The sequence below is a fragment of the Aulonocara stuartgranti genome, assembly GCF_965226115.1.
Source record: "Aulonocara stuartgranti genome assembly, chromosome: 11".
Taxonomy (NCBI): Eukaryota; Metazoa; Chordata; class Actinopteri; order Cichliformes; family Cichlidae; genus Aulonocara; species Aulonocara stuartgranti.
In genome coordinates, this window is record NC_138947.1 from 24,614,988 (window position 1) to 24,624,893 (window position 9,906).

Below are 9,906 nucleotides of genomic sequence, written 5' to 3' on the forward strand. Positions count from 1 at the left end.
TTCCAAGCTTTTGCAAAAAACACTGAGATGATCTAGTCAGCAAACAGTGTAACAGTCCTATAAACTAACTTCAGCTGGAAAGACACAACAGACACTTTCTTTCTATTTCTTTCCATCGCTATCGCTCCCTCTATCTCGCTCTGACATCAGGGTCAACCTAGCATATAATAGACAAACTTGGCAGTAATCTGGGGACTCTGAGAGAGGTCCGGGAGATTTATCAATCAACTGGCCACATTAAACGGATTTCCTAATGAAGTGAAGTCTTTACAGGGATTAATCCTCTACCACCTGCGAGGAGCCACCTGCTCGACTGCCATAATTGGCATGGATGGCACCGCCACGATCAGCAGAAAGAGGAGAGGCACAGAGAGAGAAAAAGAGGGGGAGTGAGAGAGAAAGAGAGTGAGAGAGAAAGGGGAAGAGAGACACCAGAGATGAACGAAGGGAGGGGGGAGGAGAGAAAGAAGGAGACGGACAGAGAGGAAACAAGTTGGAGAGAGGACAAAGAAGCCAGACATTGGGGTGTCAAACTCATGCAAATGATGACACTCCGTGTGTTGCAACGACACAACGAGGGAGGAAAATAAATAAAATATTTTAAAAAAAGAGACGAGACAGCACCAGGTCTCTTATGACATGGCGATGAGCATCCAACCCTTAGTTTGTGCCAGTCTTGCAGCAATCCAAGACCTTGACAGCAGCTCCTCGCTACATCTTCCAGCTGTGTCAAATCTGCCTATGTGCTAATGAACGTGTCAGCACCCCAATCGTGCCATTGCTGTGTGTGTTTCTATTCACCTCTGAGCTGTGAAATTCCACCTGAGGTGCAGCTTACACAATACATTTACCCAAAAGTATTTCGGCATGAATAATTACATAGTCCTAACCATGAAGTTAGAATCCAAACCAGTGCTGTGCTTAAACCAATCTTTTTGTTTATTGTGGTGCTGATTTCATTCACTTGACTCATGCTGCACGTGCCATGTGGACACATATTTATAAAGTCCATCACAAGATTGATTATTCCAATAGCTTTATTATTCTGTTTGGCACATTTGATTGATTAAAGAGAGACACTTGTTAGCACAAATAAAAGTGTATTATAAAATGAATGTCTTACTCAGTAACTTAACAACAAGCGTGCACTAAGTGCACAAGCATATATTGTATACGTGCAGCTGTTGGATTAGCACAGATTTTAAAAAAAGTGGGTTGTTTTGCTCAAGTATTATAAAAGAAAATCAAGTCAAATCTTTTATGAAATGTGTGTGTTATATGTAGCATACTCACAGAAATTGCAAAATTACATTCACAACATTCCAACAATTAGATCTGTCTGAGTAATGGTAGACATACAGTTACAGTGTATCACCAATGACAACAGGCTCTATTCATGCTGACTGTATATGTTTTCACATCAATTGTAGACTAAATTGTAAAAGTCTTTTCTAACTGAGACAGGCTTTTCTGATAATAAAACAGCAACATCTTAGGTCACCAAATCATTTCCACTTCATTGCTGCTCCATCAGGATATTATATGAATATTCCTGTAATTCGAAAAATTGGAACATGAAGCAACTTAGAAGCTGTTTGAATTAATTTTTGTGTTAATAAATATTTGTGAGTCAGAACTGCTGTCTTTAGAAGTATGATTAACAAGATTTAACAAGGTTTTGGATCATGCAGTCACCTGATGGATCGTAGCTGCCCTTTGCACAGATTCAGGATGGAATTTGAATTTATGTAAGCATTGTAAAACCATTTATTTATGAAATTAATTTTCTGTCTTAAACTATATTTGAACTTGTAGTGTGTGTCTTTAATATGTTAGACCACAGTCAAGGAACCGAATAAGAAACTGTGCAACTGATGTTTTAATAAACTGCTTTTCTGTCGTTGTTGTTGTTGCTTTTTAAATGTATTTTGATGTTGTTACAATTTTTTTTTGACAAGATTTGAACCACATGTGAAACAAATACTTACTTAAAACTAAGAATGTTGAAATGTCTGCAAATACTTAATGTGTGCTGAAAATAGGAGTCCTGTTGTTCTGTCCAAAGTAATACAATTTTAGGTGTTGCAGCCCACTGTCATTTTCAGAAAACCCTTGTTTTTCTTTTGTTTTTTTTTTGTTTTTTAAATTTGGCATCTGTACTGTGACATACCAGGTTTAGGCAACAGTGAGAAGGCTCTCTAACCACCAACAAAGGTTCTTTTGGCATCATATTAAATGCACTGGGTAAACGTCATTTTTCAGTGTGCAGGGTTAATCTGGTGGGCACATTTCACCATCATTGATTCCTAAAGAAATACAAACTTTTGCCTTCTTTTTAATTTTAACAAAAACAGCTACTTTCACTTGCTTCCCTATCTGCCAAGGAGACAGCGAATGGATACACACATTTACCTGACACAGCCCTTCCATTTAATTGAGCTTGAGACCACTACTAGGAATACACTAGCTAGTTACCCACTAAGTGTCCTCCTTAAGAAAAAAAAACTGTGATTTTTCACATATAAAGCACATGTGTTAATATGTTAACCAATATGCCATGGAGCCACTTCATTTTAAGAAAAACGTATCATTAAATTTCCTTTATTTTTATTATTTTATTATTATTTTTAAGAAAACTACTATTAAAACTTAAGTTCAGGTGTAGTATTATATTAAAGAAATCCATTGTTTTATAAGGTTATCATGAACATTTTATAATGATGTTCCTTTTGAGTATAAACTGACTCTTCAGTGTTGGACAAATAGTTGTATAGAATACAGAAAAATGGCAAATGAGAAACACTTCTGAATCCAGTGTTTGATTTACTAAATCAGATTACAACAAGGCAACAGTGTGAAGGCTGTCTTTGTGTGTGTATGCACACACACACACGTATATAATATTTTACAATATTTTTAGCACACTTCCCTTCTTGCAGTCATAACATTGTTGAAACAGCACCATTTAGTATATCATGCCATTTGACAGTTTGTATCAGTGATAACCAAACATATCCTGTCTATCTGTACGGCTATCTCCATCTATCATTCTCACTCTTCCTGTATCCTGTGTCTATTTTTCTCTGTGTTTGTTGCATACACCACACTGAAGACCAATCTCCTCTGTTGCGCCTTTTTTAAAAATAAAACTACCCGAGTAAACAGGACATTCAATTACTTCTGTTTGCCTTTTTTAATTCATAAACATTTGTACTTTTATATGGAAAAATAGTAAGTTACAACTGTATCACTAATGCAAAAAAGTACCCCATCCCCTATTTGCATCTGACTTGTTAATATAAAACTCAACTGGAAATTAACACCACTTAAATAAAATTTTTAAGGATTGTTAGAGAGAACTTATTATATGTTTCTTTTTTCCTGTCATATGTATATTTTTATGGTACATGCTCTTCTTAAACACGTGCAGTTTAAATAAATAATGAGGTCAGTGTAGGTACAAATAATCGCTGTGAGTCAAGAGGTCAGGTTTCAGACTGCTCTAAACACTTGGTTCTGGGTCATTTTGTCTACAATAGGAGCTGTATAATGTCAAAGAGAGGCAATATCCTTAATACCTTCACGTGACAAAGAAGGTTGTCAACACAGCCATCTTGATATTATTGCTTGTGAGGTACAGCCAATCAGAAGAAAGTAGACCAAGAAGGACGGTAGCACGCAACAGACAAAGTAAAAGTAGAAGGATTATTTTGAACTGTTGATCATGCAAAACAACTCCAGAAAATGTGTTGGGAAAGCATAACAGTTTTTCTTTAAGTTGCCCTCAATGTCTTACCAAGACCTTGTCTTGTTAAAAAAACAAGAAAGACTATCACTGAACTGTATCTTCTGACTCACTCCACCTCCACCTCTCCAACCTCCTAACTTAACAGATTTGTTTTTATTATTTTTACCTTGCTGTAAATGGCACCGAGGCTTATAAAAATCAGTTACACAATGTCTTAAGAACATGCAATTAAAGTAAGAACAGCGACCTGATTAAAAAACTGAGTAACCTTAAAGTTGGCTTGGAGCTTGGAGCGACTTGTCATACTAGGTCAACACGGTCACATTAGCCACAACCTGACTCGTATTTGATGAGTGTGTGTCTGTGTTTCTGTGATTCCTGACTAATGATCGACTCTCACGAGTCACAACTCCTGGGAAGAAAAGATGATTTTGTGGAGTCTGCCAATGGACTGAGATTATTGGCACAGCCATGGTGTCCCTCATTTGTTGTGGAGCCATATCGCTACCTTGCCAAAAGAGGTGCCAGGCCAAGGACAAAGTACGTGTGAATGTGGGTGTGTTTGTGCCTGATTATGTGTGTCTGTGTGCGTGCGAATGGACTGACCCCATCCCCACAGTAAAACCTTGGTGACAAGCCATACTGGCATCTAAAAATATTCTAATGGAGCTATAAAGTGAGAATAGGCAAGGTTCTTGTGTTTGTTGTCAAAGACAAACAGAACTCCTGATACTGTTCTTTAATTAGGTGATACATACTAATGGAACGACTCCATTCTGGTGTGTTTTTATCTGATTTACTTGCCTGTTCATTGCCACAGGCCAATTTAACTCACTGAACTTGTCCAACTTCTCTGTATTTGGTAAACTAAAATAGGATGCGTAACCTACTTAGAGGAGCATAGGGTGTAGTCTTACTTCGAGGGAAACTATTTTTAGATTTGATGGGACAGGGCCTCGAAAACAAGCAAGCCCTGTTTGCTGACAGCTCCTGTATCATCCAGTCATTTTTGGCAAAGAAAAAAAATCACAAAGGGCAAGGTAAAGATATATTTGTGAGTGCGGTATAAGTGCTTACCTCTCAAACACAAACACAAGTAGAGCTTCACCCACCTCCCCATCTAACTCTTCAAGCTGTGTTGTTTTGAGTGAAAGAAGAACCATCCCTAATCCACTTCACGGATCAGTTTCACAGAGACTGTAAAGCCATTCTCCCTCCAAGCTAAAGCAATTCAGATCAGACACCTTGATGTCTCAAAGAGCACACAGTGAGCTCTTGTTTTCTGTTTTGACTGCTGGGAATCCATGCCAGACAGCACCCCCTGATTCCAGCTCAAAGATAAAACTAATGAGGTTTTCATTCAAGTCAGTTTTATAACAAAAACAGAGTCATCAGCAGACGTGGCTGTTTTCACTAGTGCCTGAGACTCTATGATCCCATAATCCAGGATTTGGGGGAGTTGGATTTCTAAAACTGAAGGTGAATGTTGTGCAGCATCTCAATGTAGTTGTTATTTCCTTTTTCTTTCATCATTACTTTTAAATGCTCTACACCAAATTCACCTGCACCATGAGAAAACTATGATTTTGAGTTCATTTGCAGCTAATCACTTTGCAGCTAATAATAGGTGGGTAATTATAGGGATCAGCTATCTGACGTATGCCTCGATACCTACCTGACACCTGAGAAACGTGTGGACACGCCCACTGCAGCTATCTAGCCCAAATATTCCCACAACCCCTCAGGTTTGTGCTGCACCAGGAGGTGACACTAGCATTAGTAGCTGACATAAACATCAAAGAGAAAGCCTTAATCCTTTAACAATAAGCCTGTATGTCCCTACAAAGACATTGTTTATATAGACATCTCAGGTCAGACACCTCTTCTAAACTTGCAGCAGATGCCTTGAGGTGACACTACTATGAGAATTCCTAAGACTACAGGTTTTCTCAGTGTTTTCGCATGCCAACCGAGAAACAGGGATTCAAAGAAGGTACTAAAGTCTCGGATAATTTCTAAAGTCCACACGGTGTCATCCAAACACTGGCCCTCCCATTCCCACCCAGACTTTCTGGGGTGGGCTGTTAGGAAGTGATGATTCCGCTCAAACGAGCAGCCCCTCTAGCTGTGCTGTTCATATCTTTTCTCTGTGACATCATGGTTAAAGGTAAACACTACAAAAGAAAAAAATGGCTCTACAATGTAACAAATGAGAGAAAAACTTTTATCCATAAAAAGCTGATGACACCATTTAGAAAAGAAATGTGTTTACCTTTCCTCTGTCCAGAGGCCTAATAACTTCTGTGAACTAAGAACCCATCCCCTGGCCACAGGGTCACCAGTAAACATAAATAACAGATTGTAGAGCTACTCGCAAATGTTGGCAGGAGCTTAGATTGGCTAGATAAAGCAAAACTATAATATATAATACACAACTGGCAAAACAAAAAAGAGATTTGAACTCCTCTAATAGGATAATCAGCCATGTATTCTTTCACAGGTACTGTGACACAGTCCATCTTTTTCCACTAATGTGTTTCCCAGGAGGTGTGGATGCCCTAATAGACCCACCATAGACATTTGTGAAATTGCAGTTGATATTGTGGGCACTCAGCTTTTTTTCTCCCACTCATCCCCACAGTATGCAGAACTTCCACACAATTGTGAGTACATCAGCAAGATGCCAGCAGCATTGTCTCACACAACACTTTAAGTAAAGATGGTGATATCGTGAAAGAAATGTCTGAAAACTCGATTAGGCACACTTGGCCTCAGACACTGCCGTGCACAGGTTTGAAGATCAAACTCCAGGCGTGACGGGCCTTTCCTGCGATGATGTCATCACATCAGTTTATAAGATGCCAGTCGACGTTTTTTTGCCCTAAACTGAATTCCTATCTATTTCTGCTGCAAGATACAGTGACAATGTATTCAATCACAGATGTGCAAGGAAAATTAATCAGTTAGTCCAAAGTCATGATAACGTCATTTCAGAGGAAAGCTCGTAATTATCAAATTAATCTTTTTTTTTCTTCAGTCGGTTTGTGCAGTACCATTGCACCATTGGTGTCGTTCCACTATTCTCATGTTACGTTAACGTTTCAAAGTAAAAATTCACCCTGTGCCCCAAATCAGAGGCTCAGTTAGCACTGACTTAAGTCTTATGTAACTCTGGGCTTTTGACAGGCAGACACCTCTACTGACTACAGATAGGTAATTTGTTTTGATCTGTGATTGTACCCCTCGTGTTCAGAGAAAGATGTAAACCCTCTTGTGAAGCTGTTAGGCAAATCCTCACAATGTGAGGAGAAATGCCCTTGGGGGTCTCAAGTTTTCACCCTCCTTCTTTGTCTTCTTCTTTTTTTCTCCGTCTTTCTTTCTTTCTCCTTTTCTTTTTTCATCTCGTATGAGAGGCAAAGCCTCCTGCCAAACACCAAAGCCCCCCAGGAGCTCATCATACAGAAAACTGGAGCTCCTTGGAGAACACGGAGAACGGGCGAGGAGGCGTAAAGGAGGAGGGCAGAGAGGGATGAAGTGAAGACAAGGGTGTGTGTAAAGGTGGGAAAAGGATGTTTGCATATTTGTGTCTATAGTCTGTCTACGATGTTAGAGATTGTAAAGTGTCTTTCAAAGTCGTAGGGTATTTTGCACATCCTGCACGTCTCGCTCCTTTGACACACTCCCTGCTATTTTTCTTAACCTCTTTTGTGGCTTGCGCCAGAAGTACCTCCAAAATTATCTACTAATTATCTGCTAAATATGTTTGTTCATGTTGGTTGAACAGCTTACTTAATTGAAGGGGTGCTCTACCTTCCTTCTGTTCCCCTCCTTCATGCTCTCCACGTACGGGAGGTGGGGGGCATTGCAGGCTTAGGAGAGTGGCTTATCTCCAAGAGCTCGTTATATTAATGCCAGTAATTATGTGTTTTGCTTACTTTTGATGTGCCCCTGTTCAAACGGGGAGAGTTAATAAGAGGATGATGGCAAATATGTCGGGGGGCCCTCTGTGTTGTCTTTGGGCTCTGGAAATTCCTGTGTGTACTCGTGAAGGTTTAGAACGAGTGTGTGCGCGTGTGCTTGGGGAGGATATGAAGGGGTGGCATCTGACTCATAAGAATGTCAGTACACAGGTAATGGCAGGAGCTTATGATCAAATCTGGACTTCATTTTTATACTAGTGTTCTTCTCAGGAAAACACACACACGCACAGCTACCACCTTTACTCCGGAAACTAAAAAGGGCGGGGCGGTGCGAAGGGGTTCCACAGAGGGGAGTATTTTTTAGAGGCTTCGAAAGATAGCCGCTTGTGCCAAGACGAGCAAAGGGTCTCTCTGCCCTCCCTGAGGAAAATGTTGGCATGAAGAGGCACTTTCAAATGGACAGAAACCATCGCTAATGAGGGAAGAAAAAAAAACAAGTTCATATGATAGAGGAGGAGTGTAGAGGTAGAAGGGACAGTGGGAAGAACAAATAGTGTAAAGTTAAATTTGAATGATAAGCACATATGAACACAGTACAGACCCATGCATGCACTCAGTGGTGTTTAGCTGTCATTGCTAATAAGAGTGTCTTTGATGTAAGGATAAGAGCTTGCTGATGGAGATTCAGACAGACAGAATCACATTTTCATCTCCCCCTTATTGTTTATTGTTTGTGTTTATTCCTTTGTTTCCTCCTTTGTTTTAGTACGACGATTAATATGCTAAACATAACAACCTTTCTATTTTCTACCCTTTCTTCTTTGTTTGTCACAACCATTTGTAATGCAAGTGTGTGTTATTTAAAATAAAATCCACCAACGGATTGACAAAAATGAAAATGAAATAGAATAGATGGAAAAGTATGCTTCTTTAATTTTCAATAAAATATTACAGTGTAATTTTCATATGTATTAAATGAGTAAAAGTGATATTTCAGGGCTTGTTCACATCAAATCTGTGTGTAAATAGCAAATTCTCCTGAAAGCATCAAAATCTAGTCACACAAAATCACAGCACTTTCAATTAGTAGTGGTTGCATTTTTTTTTTTTTTTTTTTTTTTGACTTGGTCTGCCTCTGCATTGGATTCTGCTAAATTTTTGAGACCCGGAAAGAAGAAAATCTTCAGCACTCCATACACATCCTGTTCTATCTCTGTGTGTCTTTTCTCTTTTCATCTCTTTGTACCTGTCTACGTCCTCTTGTTTCTCTGAGAGGCTCACTGCTTTGCGAATTCGCTCTCTGGGACTGTAAAGGCGGAGACAGAGACTGGTTGAAACACACTGCGGTTTGAACATTCACATTCCACCTGTGTTTTGACAACACGTCTCACAAGAGAGATCTGAAGTGGTTTTAGAGTTTCTCTCTTTGCCATTTGATATCAAAGAGTGATCCCTGCGATGGCAGAACACGCAGGACTCCATGGGAGGGATTAACTCAACATTAAAAGTAATCCCCAGAGGCAGACAGTACTTCCCTACCAAAAGAAAGAAACAAAGAGACGACGGCACTGGATGTCTTTATCGGAGCGGCGATAGTTCCCAGGTGTTACCAGGAACAGGAATGTCTTCCTCTATGAAATGTTTACACTGGTAATATTAAATAGGTTGACACTAGTGATGACAAGAGTAATAATTATCATTATTCGCATGACTGCAAGCTACCTCAAAGCTGAACATGAGATTAAGCAGGCAGTGATTACTGTCTTAGTTACACCAGTGTGCTCTCACAGCAATGGCATTTCTTAAAGAAGAAAAAGCTACTTCAAAAGTGTTGCTATTAATAGCTCATTAGCATGTTTTGAGACAGGAGGTCATGCCTAGCTCGTCAGCGTTTTGAAGGTATTATCTATGGGAAATGTCTCCTCAAGGACATGTATTTATTTTCCATAAAAAAGGAACTGCTAATGTGATAAGGAGCATGCATTTAGCAAATTAATTAATCATATATATATATAGATATATATATATTTATATATATATGGACATTTTCTTAATATGATATATTTCAGAAAGTCTCCCATTGATGGAGTACAATGCAGACAAAGTGATAATCATTGCAGATGAAGATTGGAGTATATTACAAATTTCCCCACCATACAGGGCACTAAAGCCATGTACAGCAAGAAAAGAACTGCAAGTAAGTTAACAAAGGCCTACACCAAGTACCAGCATGCTCTG

The 9,906-nt window shown here is 39.2% G+C and overlaps 1 long non-coding RNA gene across 1 annotated transcript in view; it reads right to left on the reverse strand.

Moving 5' to 3' along the window:
- Positions 1-9,612, reverse strand: part of LOC309716794 — a 213,801-nt gene extending 204,189 nt beyond the window's left edge. The window contains exon 1 of the long non-coding RNA XR_014279516.1: positions 9,600-9,612. This is a non-coding gene — a long non-coding RNA (uncharacterized lncRNA). The remainder of the gene's footprint in view (positions 1-9,599) is intronic.
- Positions 9,613-9,906: the final 294 nt, after the last annotated feature.